Source organism: Papaver somniferum, chromosome 4 (assembly GCF_003573695.1).
Source record: "Papaver somniferum cultivar HN1 chromosome 4, ASM357369v1, whole genome shotgun sequence".
In the NCBI taxonomy this organism is placed as follows: Eukaryota; Viridiplantae; Streptophyta; class Magnoliopsida; order Ranunculales; family Papaveraceae; genus Papaver; species Papaver somniferum.
Window position 1 is genome coordinate 69,716,790 of NC_039361.1, and position 22,994 is coordinate 69,739,783.

Genomic DNA, 22,994 nt, shown 5'->3' on the forward strand with positions numbered 1-22,994 from the left:
TTGAGGTTAGTGACATTTGACTTGAACTGTTTCATTCCCTAACGTATCTTTCAAGTCGTGCATATTGAAAACAAAACTGTGAAGCATATTTGAACTCTAGATAGACATAGTATTAAGTAATACAATACGAGGTTTATTGCTTAAACATTAAACTTTGTAGATAAGACATCGCCATAATCATTTGAATGTTATTGTGATTGTGTATGGGTATGAGGTGAGGATTTCATCCTAGGGAACAATGTTTACATGTGTTCTAAGGAAGTAAGTTTATAAACTTGTTTGTGAACCGAAAAGGAAATTGCCAGGTGTTATTGGTTTTGTTATTCATTGATTATCTTATGAATAACCAATATGTGTAATTGAGTATAACCGCTCACAACTTGTTTGTGTTCTTGGTAGAATTACTCACAAAGGCCTGACTTATGTATCGGTATGACTTTTATTAGTGAAACCAATCTTAAGTAATCACCTGAGATAGTATGTGTTAGAGCATTTCTCGGTCGAACTCACATGCGTTGCTATCTTAAGCATGTTTTTCAATATTAGTGATCAAAACTATAAGTCTTGATTTCTAGTCTACTACAGCTAAGGTCTCGGAGTAGGATAAAAAGTATAGTTGAGCTCCAGAACTCCACGGCAATCATCATACAAGATGAAGGACTACTTAAGGAACTGGTGGATCTTCATCGACTAAAAGGTATGTGGAGACTTGAACTTATCTATCACTCAAAAGTCTATTTATCTCCTATCTTGAGACAAAAGTCGTTTTACTATATAGACTTAGATTATACACATTTGGTATTTCGAGCCGAGTTTACCTCGCCTATCTATTTCTTGAAATATGTATTGGTAAAGCTTTCGCTTTAGCCAAGTTCATCTTTACCTAGTGAAGAAAGTCATGTTATGTTTCAATCACTTTGAAAATTGTTCTGACGAAAAATGGTTTGTGAATAACAGCTATATAACGTTCTCTGAGAATGTTTCAATGATTGAAATGAGAGTTTAGACTATATAACCATTTGGAGGATATAAGCATTATTGTGGAAACACATATATGTATAATTCCTTATTGCTTGAACCAAAGTTTGCGAACTTTGTTGATCAAGTGAACCGGAGAAGTGCGTGAGCTAAGTCCGCAAACTCAGTCCGCGAACTGGCGAAGTTCTCAAACCCGAGAATTTCTGCTGGAGTTTGTGAACTCCATCCGGGAACTTAAGTCCGCGAACTTGAGTAGGTTATGTCTAAAAACGATGTTTAGTGAACTTATCTTTATAAACTAAGGAATGCAATTGGAAACCGTGGCTATAGAGTTCATGAACCGATTCATGTGAATCAAATCGTTTTTGCTTCAATTGTGTCTTGTGTAGTACATAATATTTCCTTGTAATTGAACAACTCTCTAACTAGTTCATTTGAGTCATTTGAACTAGTTATGGTGAAGAAGAATATGGTTGATATGAAAGTGATCATATGGCTAACCATTTGGTTAACTATTGTTGAACCAACTAATATACAAGTTTGGGTACGGTTACACAAGCCCAGGAACGTGCATTTCATTTGTGTATAACAAGCTATGTTTTCGATCTAACGGTTGATAAATATTAGCTTGAATCTAAACAGGTTTTCATCTAACGGTGAATATTGAATGCTTTGTTACCAAGCTAACATTGATTGCAAACCCTGATTTGAAAGACTATATAAGGGAGAACTCTAGCAACTGAGAAACCTAATACCCACACATTCTGTGTGATACTAGTTGTGCTAAGCTAGATTCGATTCTCCTTTAAACTTTGGTTTCTTCTTCTAAACCAGGTTAACGACTTAAAGACTTCATTGGTATTGTGAATCTAGACCGATACTACTTTTCTTGTAGTTGTGTAATCTGATCTTGTTGTTTCTATCGTACGAGTACAATTGTAATAATTGGCTTGAGATTTCTATTTCTGATAGGCAAGATAAAAAGTAATCACAAACATATTCGCCTCATCGTTTGTGATTCCACAATATCTTTTTTCGTTGCGACGATTAAGACTATTGTGAGGTGATTGATAATACTAGGATGTTCTTCGGGAATATAAGTCCGGATTATCAATTGGTTCATGTTCACCTTGATTTATCAAAAGAAGGAACAAAACTCGTAAGTATATTCGTGGGAGACGGATTTATCTATTACCATAGACTTTTCTGTGTGATACAGATTTGTTTATTAAAGTCCTCGACTTTGGGTCGTAGCAACTCTTAGTTGTGAGTGAGATCAGCTAAGGGAATCAAGTATGTAGTATCCTGCTGGGATCAGAGACATATGAGCATAACTGTACCTTAGATCAGTGTGAGACTGGTTGGGGTTCAACTACAGTCCAGGCCGAATTTAGTTTGGAGTAGGCTAGTGTCTGTAGCGGCTTAATACAATGTGTCTTCAATCTGGACTAGGTCTCGGAGTTTTTCTGCATTTGCGATTTCCTCGTTAACAAAATTTCTGGTGTCTGTGTCATTTCTTTTCCGCATTATATTTGTTTATATAATTGAAATAATACAGGTTGTGCGTTGTTCAATCAATTAGAATATCGACCTTTTGGTTGTTGATTTAAATTGATTGACACTTGGATATTGGTTTTTGGTACCATCCAAGTTTATCTCTCTTGTATTTAAATTGAGACTCGCAGTTTGCTTGAGTAAGATTTAAATCGAGAGATAGAGATTTAAACTCTTTGATGTAATTTTATCTAGATTGAGTCTGACTGTCTAGTTAATTCTCTAGAAAGTATATTGGAGTTTGTCCATACAGATTGCTAAGCTAATTATTGGGTGTGGTTGTTAGACCCCCGCTTTTTCAATTGGTATCAGAGCAGGCAAACACGTTTAAGACCTGATAAGTCTGTGTTTGTGGCAGTCTGAGTCTGAGGACAAAGTCTCTCTTACGCATACCCAGATGTCTCCTGAAGCTTTCGATTACGCCAAGTGTCTTGGAAACACCTCTAAGGGTTACTCCTTAGTTGATTCTTCTGAATCCCGAGGTAGAAAATTTGTTACATCTGATGTTGACATGTCTTCTTCTCATGAGGCATGTGACACTCTGGAAAAGGCTGAAAAGGAGCTCACCAGAATTTCAAAAAACTCTGCTGATTTTATTGATTTTTAGAATCATGATCAGCTTATTGATGAATATGAAAAGTCTCTTGATCGAGAACATGATCTCTACAGCATCATTGAGTCATTCTCTAAGAATATTGAATAAATTCTCCAAGAAACTACTCTACAGCGTGAAAATATTAGTGTTCTTGAAGATATTTTTAAGGAAGACTCAAGTAGAGAAAAACGTTTGATTGAGACACATTTATCAACTCTTAACAGACTTCGTGTCGAAAAAGATAAACTAGAAGCATCCCTTAATCTAGCCCATGAACAGTGAAGATCCTTGGAAAAGGAAAACCCTGTCTTAAGGAGAAATTCTTCTGTACAAACTAATTCTCATGAATTACAGTACATGACGAAATGTTCTTCAGAAGAAGATTGTGTCAAGAAAAGTTTACATAACTTACAATCTTCTCATATGGCTATGAAGTTAAAACAGGTGCCAATTATTGCTTCTCCTCCACGAATCTGTACCTTCTGTGGGAAAAATAATCACTATGTTATCCATTGTTTTGCAAGAAGGAAACAAATTTCTAAACTTCATAATTTGCTTCTCTCCACTGTCAATGTAACAAATAGTCGATCGACTACTGCTGTGAATAGCATGCCCACAGAAAATCAGAAAACTTATAAATATGATCTCCTTCCTAGAAATCATCACAGGGCTCGAGTACATTCTAGCATAAATTCTTTTGTTGCTAATGAGAGCATTCCCTGTATTTATAAGACTGTTTCTGGTAAATCTAAATCTAGAAAATGGATCCCTATCCATTCTGATCCTCTTGTGCCAGTTGCAAAATGTCTTAGATTTAGTCCTTAGAAAAAAACTTCTGACGGATATGTTAAACACGCCATGTCCTATTTCTCTGGGATGAAAGACAACCGAAGAAAGGCGAAGAAAACAAAGATCAAACAGTCAGATGATATATACAACTTATTTCTCGATGATCATAGTGGGATTAATTTCCACTCTACCAACTGACTCCAGGTATGTGTTTCCTTGTTTCTAACTTGAGAGGTACAATTAATTGGGAAATACTCAAGTATGTTGTATATTATTTTTGTTTGTGTTTTTGTGTTAACGGTCCACAAACGTCTGTATCCTCATCTCACGAGATCCTAGGGTTTTCAAATCTAGAGTTTCCAACACTTGTTTACAAACACATATATACTATATATATTGTGTTTCTCCTTCCCTGAAAGCTCATGGAGAACTCCACAAAATCTCAAGTGATTGTGCATCTTGATATGGAGGAAGACAGTCAGAAACGTGAGTCAATTCAGGAGCTGGTTCTAAAGAAGATGCTTGAAAGAAAGGATCACAACTCCTAGATTGATGATTCTATCTAGGATTTAACTCGTTTTCATAATGATTCGAAGGTCGAGTTTGGGAATCTTCAATTGAAAATAAACCAACTTCTAGATGGTCAGGCCAGAATTCTTGCTAATCAGAATATTCTGATACGGAATCAAAAGAAGCTCATCATCGACTGTGTCAAGGCTAGACAACTTGCTCGTGTTATTGATCGCAAAGTTGGTATTCTAACTCACGAACATGGTGTGTCTACGGTCAAGAGAATAAAGGAAATCAGTGATACATTCTTTGATGGATTCATTGAAAGATATGATGTTCTCAATGAACTCTGATTTTTTTTTATTTGCCTGGTAAATCTTCTATTTTTATTGTTTTTCTTAGAAGAATAACTAGAGTTTGGAATAGCTATTATTGTGATTACACATAGCTATGTCCAACGTTTTCATCTTCATGTTTTTAGATTTATTGGTTTAAATTTTAAATTTGTTTGGAAGATGATTTTTGCAGTATTAATCTTTATGGTTTTATATATTGCAATATTGTTATGGGATATGTGTGTTGACGACCGTGAACTTGATTGTCCCATACTTTGTCAAAAGTAAAGTCGTTCGTGGGTTGATATGTATGTATTGATGAAAGAATGAATTGACTTTTGACAAATACAAAAGTTAAACCTATTATGTCAATTTTTGATAGAAGATAGGTTAAAATATTTTTTGTTCAAGGATTATGTCTATTGGATGTCATTGTGCAAATGGTGATGGAAAATAGAAAAAGTCCTTGATTATTCCACGGTATTAGGTCGATCTCCGATACATAATTTGTGTACATACTGTGTTGTTCCATAAGGTGTCTTATGTTAAACTCTATCGGCTGAGTCATTGTTTTGGCATAGTTGTTGTTCCATGAGATACTTTGTGTCGAGCATGACCAATTAAATTGATTACTTTTGTGATTAGTTTGATTGTGTATTTCGATTAGATTAATTATGGGTTTTCTTGTGATTAATCTAATTGAGTGTTTTTAAGTCTCCATAAGTTTACTTGTGTTGAGCATTTCCGATTAAGTTAATCATGGGTTCTCTTATGATTAATTTAATATTTTGGATTCAAATTCATACTTTTATGTAATTTGTTATGTCCAAAGAAATCCTTCTTTTCTTTTTTGAATTAAGGTCGCTCTTGTTGTTCTTTCGGGAATGACATATTATGGGGGAGAGTTCTTTTGAACTTGTGCTCAATTGCCAAATCTTTGTGGGGAGTGCGGTTGTTGAATATTTTATGGGTTATCTTGTATCTTAATAAACTCCTTGATGAATGCATTTAGATTTGGCTTTATGATTGCATCTAAATAAGATGATATATGCTTTCTTTTGGTCATGAAATGTCTCTTTCGGAAATTTCATTAGGATCCCGTTCTCGTACCTTTGCCAATTTTATTGACAAAAAGGGGGAGAATTAATATGTAGTTCACACTACAAATACATATGGTTTTCGGATCATTATGTAAGGGGGAGTGGTTTCCATGTGAGATGGAGTATTGACTAAGGGGGAGTGCCATATCACCATAGAATTGTTGTTAAAGTTGTGATACAATTGAACTTTGACGCTGTGTAATGATACTATGACACTGTATAACAATGATTGAAAACTCTTGTTTTCTCGTTGTTATATCTATGGATTTTCAACAACGCTGATGCTAAATTTACAACCTTTGGGATCATTGGAGTACTTGGTAGTGACGAAGATTTCAAGTAATGTTGAAGATTAGGCATGTGGAATAGGAGCTACAAAAGTTTATTTATATATTTTTTGTATTCCATTTGTATTGATAGTTTTGTCACTAAAATTGACAAAGGGGGAGATTGTTAGAGCATTGCTCGGTCGAACTCGAATGCGTTGCTATCTCAAGCATGTTTTTCAATGTTAGTGATCAAAACTATAAGTCTTGATTTCTAGTCTACTATAGCTAAGGTCTCGGACTAGGATAGAAGGCGTAGTTGAGCTCAAGAACTCCATGGAAATCATCATACAAGACGAAGGACTACTCAAGGAACTGGTGGATCTTCATCGACTAAAAGGTATGTGGAGACTTGAACTTATCTATCACTCAAAATCCTATTTATCTCCTTTCTTGAGACAAAAGTTGTTTTGCTATATAGACTTAGATTATACACATTTGGTATTTCGAGCCGAGTTTACCTCGCCTATATATTTCTCTAAATATGTGTTGGTAAAGCTTTCGCTTTATCCAAGTTCATCTTTACCTAGTGACGAAAGTCATGTTATGTTTCAATCACTTTGAAAATTGCTCTGAATAAAAATGGTTTGTGAATAACAACTATGTAACGTTCTCTGAGAATGTTTCAATGATTGAAATGAGAGTTTGGACTATATAACCATTTGGAGGATATAAGCATTATTGTGGAAACACATATATGTATAAGTCCTTATTGATTGAACCAAAGTTTGCAAACTTTGTTGATCAAGTGAACCGGAGAAGTGCGTGAGCTAAGTCCGCGAACTGGCGAAGTTCTCAAACCTGAGAATTTCTGTTGGAGTTTGTGTACTCCATCCGGGAACTTAAGTCCGCGAACCCAGTCCGCGAACTTGAGTAGGTTATGTCTAAAAACGATGTTCAGTGAACTTATCTTTATAAACTAAGGAATGCAATTGCAAACCGTGGCTATAAAGTTCATGAACTGATTCATGTGAATCAAATCGTTTTTGCTTCAATTGTGTCTTGTGTAGTACATAAGATTTCCTTGCAATTGAACAACTTTCTAACTAGTTCATTTGAGTCATTTGAACTAGTTATGGTGAAGAAAAATATGGTTGATATGAAAGTGATCATATGGATAACCATTTGGTTAACTATTGTTGAACCAACTAATGTACAAGTTTGGGTACGGTTACACAGGCCAAACAACGTGCATTTCATTTGTGTATAACTAGCTATGTTTTCGATCTAACGGTTGATAAATATTAGCTTGAATCTAATCAGGTTTTCATCTAACGGTGAATATTGAATGCTTTGTTACCAAGCTAACATTGATTGCAAACCCTGATTTGAAATACTATATAAGGGAGAACTCTAGAAACTGGGAAACCTAATCTCCACACATTCTATGTGATACTAGTTGTGTTAAGCTAGAGTCGATTCTCCTTTAACCTTTGGTTTATTCTTCTAAACCAGGTTAACGACTGAAAGACTTCATTGGGATTGTGAAGCCAGACCGATACTACTTTTCTTGTAGTTGTGTGATCTGATATTGTTGTTTCTATCGTACGAGTACAATTGTAATAATTGGCTTGAGATTTCTATCTCCGATAGGCAAGATAAAAAGTAATCACAAACATCTTCATCTCATCGTTTATGATTCCACAATATCTTTTTTCGCTGCGTCGATTAAGACTATTGTGAGGTGATTGATAATACTAGGTTGTTCTTCGGGAATATAAGTCTGGATTATCAATTGGTTCATGTTCACCTTGATTTATCAAAAGACGGAACAAAACTCGTAGGTATATTCGTGGGAGACGGATTTATCTATTACCATAGACTTTTCTGTGTGATACAGATTTTTTTATTAAAGTCTTCGACTTTGGGTCGTAGCAACTCTTAGTTGTGGGTGAGGTCAGCTAAGGAAATCAAGTACGTAGCATCTTGCTGGGATCAGAGACGTATGAGCATAACTGTACCTTGGATCAGTGTGAGATTGGTTGGGGTTCAACTACAGTCCAGGCCGAAGTTAGTTTGGAGTAGGCTAGTGTCTGTAGCGGCTTAATACAATGTGTGTTCAATCTGGACTAGGTTCCGAGGTTTTTCTGCATTTGCGGTTTCCTCAATAACAAAATTTATGGTGTCTGTGTTATTTCTTTTCCGCATTATATTTGTTTATATAATTGAAATAATACAGGTTGTGCGTTGTTCGATCTATTAGAATATCCGACCTTTTGGTTGTTGATTTAAATTGATTGACACTTGGATATTGGTTTTTGGTACCATCCAAGTTTATCTCTCTTGTATTTAAAATGAGACTCGCAGTTTGCTTGAGTAAGATTTAAATCGAGAGATAGAGATTTAAACTCTTTGATGTACTTTTATCTAAATTGAGTCTGATTGTCTAGTTGATTCTCTAGAAAGTATATTGGATATTGTCCATACAGATTGTTAAGCGAAATATTGGGTGTGGTTGTTAGACCCCCGCTTTTTCAGTATGATCGGGTTTGTGATTTTATGTCTGACCAAAACTGGGAAAAGGGGAACTGATCCTAGTAAGAGGTGCAATACATCACAAAGGGGGAACCGATCCTATTATGAGGTGAAGCAGGTTTATATTAGAAAGGGGAACCGATCCTATGGACTTGTGCAACACGTTTTTAGGCAAAGGGGAACCGTTCCTATGGACATGTGCAAAACATTCAAGTTAGATACCATATATATGTGGGGAACCGATCCTAATACCTAGTCAACCGAATTTTGGAAAGCTAGTGTGACTATGCACAGTACTTACATGGAGGTAGAACCGAAACTTGTTTTGGTAGAACCATTAAACCCATTATTTGTGATTGAATGTTATTTGATCAATCGCATAGTCCTTGAAAGTCAGTTGAACCAATTCTAAACTTGTTTGGAAGTATGACAAATTGGCTTCAAGATTTTAAGTATGAAAGAGAACTTACAAAGTTAGGATGTCGAGATACTTTGAACACGTGCTGTGAATGTTTATTATTTAAGAGGGGCGATCCATTGACAAGCCATTATTTAACAAGTTTTTAATGTCCCAAATCAGCCGTTAGATTAGAGCATTAGGATGGCTGAGACTAACTCACCCTAATAGGGTAAATCTGGGTAAAACGACGACCCGAAAGTTATTTGTCTTCTAATTTCAGTATTTTTAAGTTGAATGTTGGAGACGGAGTTTGATCATCCGGGATTTTTTTTTTCTTACTGCTTCAAAAAACTATATAACTAAAAAACGCATGAACCTTGTTTTATTTAATTTTCTTTTGCCACTAAATTGGTATTATTTTCATATTCATCGACCTCCATTAATAAACTTTGGAGTGACTACGCCATCTCCTCCATACTCGAATAAGTTTCTGCAAAAAAAAGAAGATGATGGGAAAAGTTAAATCTATTGAATTGCACCATTATATTCGTAATTGATTTTTAAGCCAAGCTCATCTTCTTCTTTTTTGAACAAGAGATCAAAATGTTAGATTTTCCAAGCCATCGGTTCTTTCCCTTCTTCACCGAATACGCCATGAATTAAATTACCATGGTTTCCTGAAACCCAATTTTGGCTTCTATCCAAAACTTAAATTCCAGAAAAATAAAAATAAAGAAAACCCAATTTTGGCTTCTATCCAAAACTCAAATTCCAGAAAAATAAAACAAAGACGAACAATTCAGACCCCAATGAATAATCAATCTTCAATTAGCCAACCACGGTGGAAGGAGGGACACATTTGAGTTCAGATTGCTACAATCCATGCAACGTCAACTCAGGCACACCAAACTTTCATAGATTATTTTTGAGTAAACAAATCCGAGAGATTTGAGAAAGAGAGGAAAGAGACGTGAGTAAACAAATATTTCATTGAATGGTATTTCATTACGGGTCGCAAGTTTACCCGGATTGGGCTATTAGAGTGAGTGTATCTCACCCATCCTTATGTTATAATCTAACAGCTGATTTGGGACTGTAAAAATTTGTCAAACAAGGGCTTGTCAAGGGATCGCCCCTCATCTTTTAATTAAGGTTATTAATTTCATTTTGTAGGGAAATAAGAATTAGTAATGTGCATTTACTAATTAGAGATTTTGCGAGAGATTTCGATCATTATTTTTGGACAGAGCATTTCCAGAAATTATGGAAACCGAATTTGTGCTTTAACGAATATCTTGAGAATATTTTCGGTTTTGGAAATTCTTTGGTGTCCAAACTTCCTAGTCTATAAATACTGAAGTTTGCATTTCTAGCAAACTAATCCTTCGTAACAGCAGACTACCTCTTGTTGTGCTGCTACCGGTAAAGCCGCCTATTCGGAGAGGAGAGTAACCTAATTAGGCGAAATCTCTTACGGTCGCTCGGTTTAAAGTCTTATTTGGGATTGAGAAGCTCTAGTCAGTACCGTTGGTGGGAAACTAGATAATTGCGGTTTATCTTTTGTTTTCATTGATTTGATTGACTAACGGTGGTTGAACTTTGATTACCCCTAGTTTGTTTATGCTTGAGAATCTTCTCTTCTGATATAAGATTCACTCAAACTAGTTCAGAGTTTCGACAGGGATATTTAGACTGATGTTAGTTTTAAAGACGATCTTGTGATAATCTATTGTTAACAGACTCCGTTCTGTGCGTGATTGATCACAAGAGATTCAAGTGACTGTGTGCAGGTGTTTATTGAAGATCTAAGAAGATTTTAAGACGACGAAGATATTGAAGATTTCTGATTCGTGAGTTCATAATCTTTGGTGTGCACAATACTTGTTGCGGTAAAAAGAGGATCCAATTAATAATCGGTTTTATCCTTGTGATATAATTGGATTGATTAATTGAGTAGATCGGCGTCAACATAATTCTTTGGATTAAGAGTGTTGATTGCAAAATCTTAACAATTACTTTGGTAATTGAACATAAGATAGATCTAAGGACCTGACAAAGGAGTTTATGTTAAGGTAAACAAAAGAGCCTTTGTCCGACTCATATCACTTGGTGGAAGAGTGTTGATACCAAACAGATTTGTTGTTCCTTTAGTGTTTGGAATACGAACCAAAGGAATTGATCCAAGTACGTGACTTATTTATAAGTTGGAGGCGTGGGAATACAGACGGAACTAGGTGAACTATAGGTTTAGTTGCTTGGTCTCAACTATACGAAGTTGGTATAATTTTGTGTAGCGGCTTAATCCTGAGAGTATTCAATTTTGGACTAGGTCCCGGGGTTTTTCTGCATTTGCGGTTTTCCTCGTTAACAAAATTTTGTTGTGTCATTTACTTTTATTTTCCGCAATTATAATTGTCTTTATTATAACTTAAAGTAAATCACACAAACGTTAATTGCTATTTACTTGATAAATGAATCCTATTGTGTTTGGTTAAGTCCAAACCTTTATATCAAGTAAACATACTTTGATGTTGTATTGTCTCGATCTCGTATCCATAGACGATCAAACTAAGTGCGAACCGATTAGTTGTATTGTATCGACTCAGTCCATAGACAATCACTTTCGGAGAAAGGACTTATAGGTAGGAAAAGTTTTAGATTGAGGTATATTTGGGTACCCTCGTATTTTCAATTTGATTATCTATCATAATTGGTTGATTATCAGATTGAGTTTAGAAGTGTTAGATGAATATAGCTAGGTTAAAAGTGTTTATATGGCTAACTTCGATTAACTGTTACTGAGCCAACTCGTTATACACGTTTTGGTACGGTTCATCCATATCTGAATATAAGTACATTTCATTTGTGTTTATAAAGCTAAACCATCTAACGGTGGAGAATGATTGCTTATTTTCTAAGAAAACTTAGCTTGAATCTTAAGTCAGGTCTTCATTTAACGGTGAATATTAATTGCTTTGTTAAAAAGCTATCCTAGGTTTAATTGTAAGCAACTATGATTTGAAAGAATATATAAAGGGAATCTCTAGCATCTGGGAAACCTAATCCCGACACTTTTGTGTGTCATAGTTGAAAACTAGAGTCGATTCTCTCTTAACCTAGGTTTCCAGTTCTTCTGAAAACCATTACTAGGATTAACGACTTAAAGACTTCGCTTGGGATTCGTGAATCCAGGTCCAACTATTTTCTTTGTAGTTGCATATCCCGATCTTACTTTTTGCTATCATATTGAGTTAATCTTCTCTAAGATTTTCTCGAGATTTATCTCCGATAGGTAAGATATAAAAAGTAATCGCAACAGTTCTTCGTCACAGACTCTCGTGATTCCGCAATAACTTTTTCTGTTAATCAGTTAGGTTATTGTGAGGTGACTAATATTTTAGGCTGCTCTTCGGGAGACATAAGACCAGATTATTAGTTGTGTTTCCTGTTCACCTTATTCTTTATCTTAAGACGTAAACCAAAAAATGAATAGACTTATCTGTGAGAGATAGATTTGTTTATAAGTCTTCGACTTTGGGTCGTAGAAACTTCTAGGATGTAAAGGACATCAGCTGGGGAAACCAAGTGTGCATGGTCTTGCGAGATTCAAGAGGCGTAAGGAACGCGAGTGTACCTTAACTGGTGTGATACTTGGTTAGGGCTCAACTACATTCCAATTCGAAGTTAACTTGTAGTAGTCTAGAGTTTGTAGCGGCTTAATACAGTGTGGTGTTCAAGTCAAGACCAGGTCCCGGGGTTTTCTGCATTTTCAGTTTTCTCGTTAATAAAATTTGTGGTGTCTGTGTTATTTCTTTTCCGCATTATATTTTCTTTATATAATTGAAATATCACAAGTTATGCGTTGTTCAATCACAGTTGATAAACCCAACCTTCTTTGTTGGATAGAAATTGATTGACACTCCGATATTGGTTTTTGGTACCATCCGAGTTATTCTCATACCAATTAGGTTCACAGATTCATATTTGCTTGATTTACTGATTGTGTTGAGAAAAAGATAAAACTCTTTGATATCTTTTTCGATTGAGTTTCATTAAGTTGATACTCTCGGAATTATATTGGAGTTTAGTCCATTTAGATTGCCGAACGAAAAATTTGGGTGTGGTTCTTGTACCCCCACGTTTTTAGTTATATTACTGTAGTTCAAGAAATTAGCCACATTATTAGTAAACCATCAGTACATAGATGCGTGCCATGAGTGCAACAAATTACTTAAGGTATTTTACATTAATTAACTAGTAATACGGTGGTAGTAATTAAGGATCGTTCCCACAAAGACATGTGTAATTGGGATGTTATTTGGATCAGCAATGTAAATAAACTAACATTAGGGGGATTTGATTATTAATTAACTAAAAAGAATAAAAAGTAAGAAAAAATATATAATTAAAATTTTCTTCATCGTTACTAAACATTAACTCGACTAGTATACATATGTATCATTCGTTTGAATATTCATCACCAACCGTTGAATAGCAACAAGCTCTATTATTTTCAAAACTCCTTGTATCACTTGATACAGAAGCGCTCGACTATCATATTTTATCCATATGGTTCACCATGTATAAGCTCTCAAGGTGTAACTCAATCAAACGGATTATGGTTTGTTAATTTAATTAGGTTGATCCTGGAATAAAACGCATAAGCTCAGTCTTCTTACTAGTGTTGTCTTACACACAATATTGCTCCGAAGAATCCCTATGCAAGCTCTAACATTCTCTACTTGTGCAGGATATGTTCAACTATTAAACTATCTCACAAGTGTCCACCAACAATAGAATGATCAAGAGATGAACTTAGTTACGCACCCACACAATATTAAAATCATCTATAAATCTTCAATATAGTAAAGACAAACGATGATGATTAAAACGCATGATAAACTTGAACAACTAATACAGCTTCACGCTTAGAACATTGAATTCATACTGAATGAAAAAAGGTTTAGCTACTCATATTAAAAGGAAAAATAAGATGTTGAAGAATGGTGGTTTTCCCCCTAAAGGGTTAAATCTTAGGTTTAATGTAAAAGATGTGATAAGATATGTAGAGTATGATAGATATATGAGATATCTTGTTTGAGACTTAGATGTCTTCTTTTATAGCTTTCAATACTTGGACCTCAAGTATTCTCTCTTTTTTATGGTTTGAAACCCTTTGAGAACAAGTTTCCTCCTGTTAGAATTCAGGAGTTTAGTTCTTAATTTGTAAGCAAGAGAACCAACAATATTGACATACCATGCATTATCAATAATATCTATACAAGTGGTATTTTTAATCCACATTCCATAAAATGGAAGGTATCATCAAAGTTCAAACCAATATGCATAGGAAAATGATCATAGGAGTCTCTTTGCAAGTCTATCCAATCTTTCAAGAATAAGTCAAAACCAGTTAGCACTTTAGACCAAGTAAAATGAGGCCCATAGAAACCTGGGTCAGGCAAGCCAAAAATGTCACAGAAAATTCTGAGGTTTTTTCAATCATCATAATTGAGCTGAAGGACATCATTTTTATCATGATGCCCTATAAGAGATCTGAAATCTCCAACAATAAAAAAAACACACACACAAGATCACTAGAAATGTCTAAGGATAACTCGAATTGGATAAACCATAAAACATTCCTAAGGGTTTGGTTTGGTCAATTATACACAAATGTATGTGGAAAAGTCTAGAATGAATGATATCATTAGTGGAAACATAAAATTCCCGGAGGGATAAAAGTAATAATGTGAAAATCGATTCTTGTTTTCAATCTAAAACCAAGCTACAATATTAGTTTTTTTTTATATAGGGCACGTCAAAAGCACCCAAGAAACCCATGTTTGTTAATTTTCTAGCAACATTATGACATTTTCGTCTCTCCAATGAATAATATATCATGATATTATTTCTAAGAAGAAGATTAAGCTCTTTGTTAGCTATTTTTTCCTAAACATGTATATTACATCATATCATATTCACATTATTAACACAAGATTGGGAAGAAAAAGTAACATTTATAGGATTAACATCATCAACAATAGGTAAATTCTTAAAATAAAAAGTTACCAGATTGGTAGAGCTAGCACTGCCATTAAGTTGAGAATTAGTCGATTCACCATTATTATGAGTATTCTGAGACGCATTTAGGTCCATATGGGTAGCCTCATTAAAAGAATTATTGTATACATGCTTAGCTAAGGAAGTTTGATTATGAATCATCATATTCTCATAAAGGTTAATAAGGTGATGATAACGAGGGTTTGCAAATTGGTCACAAAGGGAAGGTAAATGACCAAGTTGGGTGATGGTATGAAAAGTTTATTGTAGTCGGGCTCCGAGATGTCTTGGGATTCAGGTGAAACAACATAAATATTATCTAAGGTGGGTTTAATAACTACTATTGTTGTGCATATATCAGAATGAAGGTTGAATTGTTGCTTAAGGTTAGTTAAAGCATCATGTTCAACAACTAATGAAATAATTAAACTTATCACGAGTTAAACAAAGAGGAATAGTATGAGTATAAAAACTCTTTAATGAAGAAGATAAAGTACAAAACGTACCATCCGGTGTTTAAGAAGTACTGATTAGTTAATCTTCATTAGTAGAAGCATATTTAAGTAATTGAGTAGGCACTCAACAAGTGGATGGTTTTGAACCGGGCAGGCGCATGTTTATTTTTCCAGGTAGGTGCATCTTCCATACTTTCAGAGCCATTATCAACGACAACCGCATTTCCTTTATCAGCAAAAGCAAAATGAGAAGTATCTACAAAATTGTCAATTATTTTCCCCAGAGTGACAAATCTTCAATAATCTTAAAGTTATTTTCGACAACAGTGACCTTTCATTTATCATTAATAACAAAGGGATAATTATCTTCATATTTATCCTTGATCTTATCAGGGATTACAACCGTAGGATTTTACATTTCTTGTAAACAATTTGAATCATCCGAGATGAAAGTTGGTTGTGGAGGCATAAATTTTTACACAGTAACACGAGAAGGAGTATTTCTAAGATAATAAGATTGACTTTCTTTACCAGCTTGTTGAAGCTTCTTTTCTCAAACTTTATTGAACAAGGCTTCCTTATGATCAATAATACGACACGAAACACAATAACTTCTAAAAATAACCAGATAAAATGGCTCAATCACTCCTTTAGTGGCAAGAGGGATACCCATAAGTATATATTTTTGAACATATATGAGAATTCAAACTTTGATATTCTTCTTAAGATGATGATTACCATATAGAGCATTAGATCTTCGAGCTCCCAAAGTTTATAAGTTAATTTCTTTAGGTATTTAAACTCAGTATACTTATTCAGAACACTAGATAGAACAAGCCACATTAACTCCTCCGTGAAATTAGTTGGAAAATTATTTATCCAACCAATCACCAAAACTACTCCGAGACCAATAAGACAACCACAAACAAACCAAGGTCCTCAAACCATAAAAACAATAAATATTTTATTTTGTAAACCACTGAAAGAGAGTATGAAAAACTGTCATTGTGTGCAGATAAAAATACGAGCAAAGGTAGTATGAACCAGAGCTTCACCATATATATGACAAATCATACACCATTTACAATTGTTATCATTTTTTGAAAGAACCGAAGTTTTTCTATCAAGATTAGTTCAATGATATTGGACGGGACATTTATAGGGATAATAAGCTTGTCAGCCATTTGGGAAGGCGAAGAGGGAGTAATATCTTGAGGTTTTTTAAAATCCATGTACTTAAAAGAAAAAATATATAAGGAGGGTTGTAAAGAGATACAAACAGATGGTTGGTGTCGATGGTGGATTTTCGACAAAGGATAAAATCGTAAAACCATAATCTTACATATTCCTGATCCAGCAATCAGATAACCATTGAGGCTCATGCCTCTTATCGAAGCATGAAAGCTCATGCCAAAAGAGTCTCTGACTGAGTATACATCTCTCAGATCATACATGAATATGCAGTCTCTCAACTGAGGCAACGACATATTTCATGAATACTGAGCAATTTCAGTAATCACTTTTATATAGAATTGAACGATTGGACGGCTCCTAGACAGCTTGCCTGCTAGTATAGAGCGATAACATCTTCAGGATGTAACAGTGTTTTCCCTGACTATATAAAAGACATGTGTATAGAATCTTAATGATTGGACGGCTCCTAGACAGCTTGCCTGCTAGTATAGAGCGACAACGTCTTCAGGATGCAACAACGTTTTCCCTGACTATACGTAATAAATATGACGCTTCAACAAGCTCATATCGCTCAACTCCCAGATAATTAATGCTCATAGACAGCATGCCTGCCAGTATAGAGCCATCAATTAATTATCTCTAATCCTTAAATTCATTAACTGAATATTCGGAAATATTTTACCTTCTTCATAATATTTCATTACTTTAATTCGTGGTTCTTCCCAACAGAAATTCCATGGGTTAGTAATAAATATTTAACGTACGGGCATCTGAGCAGCTATTGACTAAGCCCCGACTAAAATGGTGCAAGTGTACTCAACAATAATGCACAAACGAGAACCTGAATGCACAAACGAGCATTCCAAAACACGAAGGAACAATGAACCTATGCAAAATGGGATGAAAAATAATAATAATAATAAAATATTGGCAAAGGCGCCAGGGGACTGGGCTCACCTGCCGGCCAGTCACGCCGCCTAATTTCATATTTTATCATGTTTCATTATTTTTCCCTGGTCTCATGAAATTCCTTTCATTTGAGCAAATCTCCTTCGTCTCAAGGAAACTCCCTAGTCTCATGGTGTTTTCTTATGTCAAAGAAATAATAAAAATAAGGAAAGGTGTCGTGGGACCGAGCTCACTAGCCAGCCGGCCATTCCCTAGCCGTGGCTGGTCCCACACCTCATGGTTCCTTATTATTTTATTATTTCCCTCATCCCATGAAAATTCCCTGATTTCATGATATTTCCCTAAACTCATGAAAATTATGTAAAATTAGGGAGAAAACGCATGGGACCGGGCTCTTTGGCCGGCCGTCCATGCCCTAGCCGTGGCCGGTCCCACATGCCCTTGTCTCATTATTTTAATATTATTTGTTTCCATCATCTCATGTAAACTCCTTCACTTCAAGGAAACTCCCTAGTTCAAGCAAACTCCTTGATTTCATGATATTTCCTTAAAATCATGAAAATAATATAAAATTAGGAAAAGTGACATGGGACCGTGCCCATTGTCCGGCCGGCCATGCCTTGGCCATAGACGGTCCCACACTTCATGACTCCCTATTTTATCATTATTATTTACATAATCTCATGAAAATTCCCTAACCTCATGAAATTCCTCAGTTTCATGGTATTTCCTTCACATCAGGGAAAATACATAAAATTGGGAAAGGTACCGCGGGACCGAGCTTGCTAGCTGGCCGGTCATGCCCTAGCCGTGACCGATCCCAAACCTTGCAAATCCCCTATTTTATTAATTACTTTTCATCATCTCATGAAGATTCCCCAGTTTCAGCAAAACCCTGAATCCCTTCATATTTTCTCAAAATGTTGCTCAAACGCGCATTGGAAAATATCGAAATTCTCAGGACTGAGACACGAACAATATGGTGAAGCGGGCATGTCTCCTTGACCGAACAAGGCTGGCCCTAAGGTTTTTAAATAGCCGGTCCCACATGTTTTAATAATTTTGACCTAATTTGCTCAATTGCTCTTATTGGGTCCAAACTCTTCTCAAACAACTGGGAGTTTTCTCAGACGACCATCAGCTGGTCCCACAACCACCAAGGGCCGGTCTCATGCCATCTTGGTTGGTCCCTTATCTCTCCATAATTAGGTTTTATTACCCAACGCTCACATGAGCATTATTTAAAAAAAATAATTAAATTAGCATTTAATCATCTTTTCACCAACTGGTCTTCAAGAGACTTTGGTATTTTTGCTCACTTGAGCATCTGAGCGTTACATGGTCGACTCATCATCCCATGTAGCCGGTCCCTCCTTCACTCCGTGGTTGATTTTCAATAAATCATCAATTGATCAAAATTAGGGTTTCGAATCCAGAGCTCTGCAAAAACGTAATTCTGAGTAGATTCAAATACTAATAATTTTACGTTGACTTTCATTATTATAATCGGCCTAGCAGTTAGTATCTTAAATTAATATTTTGTTTGGTCCTGCCACCAACAATTCATCAGACGAGCAACAGTCGCTCGGATGAGCAATATTTGCTCAGACTAGCAATATTTGCTCAGACTAAGGAATATTAGTTCAACTATCAATATTCAACGATTCAACAACAAAGTTTGCTCAGGTTATCAACATTTATTCGGAAATGATACATGTGTCTCAACAAACATGTTCAATTCATGAGTCTCAGAACATTTGGAAATCACATTCGACTCAGCAATACAAGGACTCATCGTCCCATGAAGTCAGCAACTGACTCCACAACCACGAGATGTCAATCGTGTCACATGGGGGATATTAACTAGGGTTTTGGTCTGGCGGTCTATGTCACGTGTGTTCATGCACACGATGAGAATGTGAGCAAGTCGTGCAATCAGTTGGAGGAGTTAGCAAAGAAGTTGATGGAAAATCAACCAAGTCTCCGCACGATGAGCAACTGGTTTTGACACGATTTCCCATTTCCCCACTCTTTGTCTCCAGCAACTGTCACGCTTCATGGGATCATGGTGTTTACAATTCAGAAATATAAAAAGGCCTATGAATCCTGATTGAAACAGACAAGAATTTCTCGACAAGTTCATACAGACAATGTTTCATTTAAACGAACTCATCGTCTGAGCAATCACTCTCAACTGAGTAAATTCAACCATTCAGAACTTTCTTACGCAGAATACACAATACACCTACAATCTCGATCACCATTGATCTCACACATTTATCAGCTTCCCTCCTACAGATCAACCCATCCGCTCTTGTGACCGAATTGAATCTGGAACGGCCATTGTCTTGGTTTAGGACGGAGTCCTGCAAATTGATCTCTCGAACTTAAAGCACTCCCTTCTTGCAGTGCATCTATGTGAGGTTGAGCATTTTCTCGGTTCAAGGAGTCTCCGCACGGTCATCTCCTCAATTGCATAAAAACCAGCAAATCGTTTTCCACATCTACAGATTGGCGACCATAGTGGGAGATAATTCTCTCAGTTGAAATCTCAGTTCTCACAAGGATGGTCGATCTTAGGTCTGGTTCAGTTACCAACCCGGGATCAACACCTAACCCTAACATTGCAAACTCTAGTGGTACCGCTAATACCACTCTTCCGGCGCAACCTTCCAATACTACTCCTCCGAATACTGGTGCTCCAGTGATCACCCCTGCAAACGACGCTAGCACTAGCAAAAATGACAATAATGGTATCCCAGAAACAATTCCTGCTTCCAACAATGGTGGTGAAATTACGCCTCCTCAGCCCAACACTGGAAGTCATCCTCTCTTCGGCCGGCATCCCGAAGAAGTAGAGAAAATCCACCTACCATAGGCGATCTCATGAAGGTGCAAGAGACAAAACGCTCACTGACAAGATGTCAGAGAAAACTCAAGAAAAGGGAAAAGGAAAAGAAACATCTTCGGATGCTGATCCTGAAGTCGTTCCAGTTCATACGGTGGATGAAAATGAAGTCCGCAAACGATCCATCAGCGAAAGAATCACCAAATTTCATTACTCGGGAATATTTGGAATGCCTCTTAGAAGACCGTGGAAAAGACAAGACACCACATGTCCATCGTCACCATCCTCCATACTCTATTGCTACGCAAAAAATTCCTCTTCCAAAAAGTTATACCTCTCCAACCTTCACTTTGTATGATGGAACAGACAATGCTCGAGAGCATGTCTCTCGGTTTCTGGAAGCATTGGGCGAACATGAGCACAATCATGTCGTCCGTCTGAAGGAATTTTAAAAATCCCTGAAAGGCAGGGCATATACCTAGTACAACAACATCGCGTCAGGAAGCATCGCTAGTTGGGGAGAAATGATTAACGCCTTCTACAGAAAATACTTCTTCGTGTCAGAGCAAATTACTCTATCTGATCTGGGAAGAATGTTTCATAGGAGCAATGAACATCCCAATGACGATTCAGAGTTCAAGCCTTGGATTTCCACGACCCAGATGTCACAGAGTAGCAACTTGTATACTTATGCATCAATGGAACGATCCCGGTCTACAGAGCTTTACTGGAAAATCTCTGATTCCAGACTTTTTCAGAACTTCATGAAGCAGCTAACTGATCAGCAACTACCGCACCTGCTTTACTGGAAAGATCAAGCTATAAAAACTGAGGAAACACGAGAAACTCGAGGTAACAGACGTTTGATCAAAAAACAGTACAACCTCCAACCTTCCACAAATGTTGTTGCAGAAGGGAGCAAATTGAAAGCTGAGTCACAACGCAAGCACGCTTCTCCAGCTCTTCTGAAAGCACCAAAGAAAGATAGCCAATCTTGAAATGCACAAACCTTGACCTGGCATCAACGAACGGGGAAATGATCGGAAAGACTCAAACTTCTCTCTTCTCATGAAGGAGTAATCGAGTTACTGGAAGTCTGGGTTCAAGATGGTGCAATCAAATTGTTGTTCATCAGGCGAGAGCCAACTGAAGAAGAAATGGAGAATCCCAGGTACTGTCACCTTCATAGATTCATCAATCATCCAACAAGAAACTGCAATATTTTGAAGCACATTTTCAAAGAGAAGGTTGATCCACAATAACTTCAACTGGGGACTGAAGGAGTACACAAGAATCCTCTCCCAATCAGAACCTTTACACTCTCTGCACAACCTATCAAAGAGGCAGTTCAATCCTTCGTAGAACGTGAATTGCTATATTTTTCGAAGGCACAAAGGAGAGACATGTTCACAGCACTGAACCACATCGTGTCAAGAAGTCCATTCCGGAAATACTTCTTGAGCCTCCATCCACAGACCAAGAGATGTACGACTGGGGACTGCTTACCACAGTCAATCTTAGAAGAAACGAATTTGGAAGAACGTTGATCGTTGCTGGCACCGCCATCAATAATATTCCACTGAAAACCATCGTATCCACAGGCATCACTCGACAAGAAGCTACTCATGCTCCCATCTCAATCAGAAACCTTGAAGGAACGCTCGGAAATACTTATGGCTACATCACTCTCAAAGTGAACATAAGTTCAACCTGGACAGAAACCAAGTTTCACATAATCAGGAAGATCTAGGATATGACATGTCCTTCAGAAGAGCGTGGATCCACGCTGAAAAGATGGGTACTGACGAAGCGTCTTTGGTTGCATATCTTTCCAATGAATAAAGTTCTAATCCGGAAGATTTGACGGACATTCCATCATCAGAGTACTTGGAGGAATTTAAACTTTTACGAGGTTGAAGCAAGAACCTGCAAAAGATGCATAAACATTTATCAAGAGGTTCCACACTCAGGAAAGTCTCATTCCATGTCTATGTCATTTATTTCCTCACATGCTATCCTAGCATGGGGACTCAATTCTTCTAGCAACTCCGCAAGACATTATGAATGGTAGCTTCACCGCATTAGTATTTTATCAAGTAGTTGAATCTTACGTTTCTCTGAATCAAGCACTGAAACATTTATTACTGAAATGATGTCCAAACATGGAAAAGAACATTTTGGGTTTTTCTCCTGCAAGTCCATGTGTTCCACAAAATCAGAAAGCTCTGATGTCTGCACAAGTGTCGAATACCACTACCGCAACGAAAGGGATGTTGAATCAAAAGATACTCCAAGGCCGAGATGATCAAACCCCTAAGACATTCGATGCATAAGGAATGTATGCTTCAACGCTCGAGCATCTAAGAAGCTTTCAAATTGTACTCCCAATCAAAGAGTACACATTCGATAACGGCGCATCTGGCTTCAGCACAAATATCTCGACGATGACACACCGATTCAACA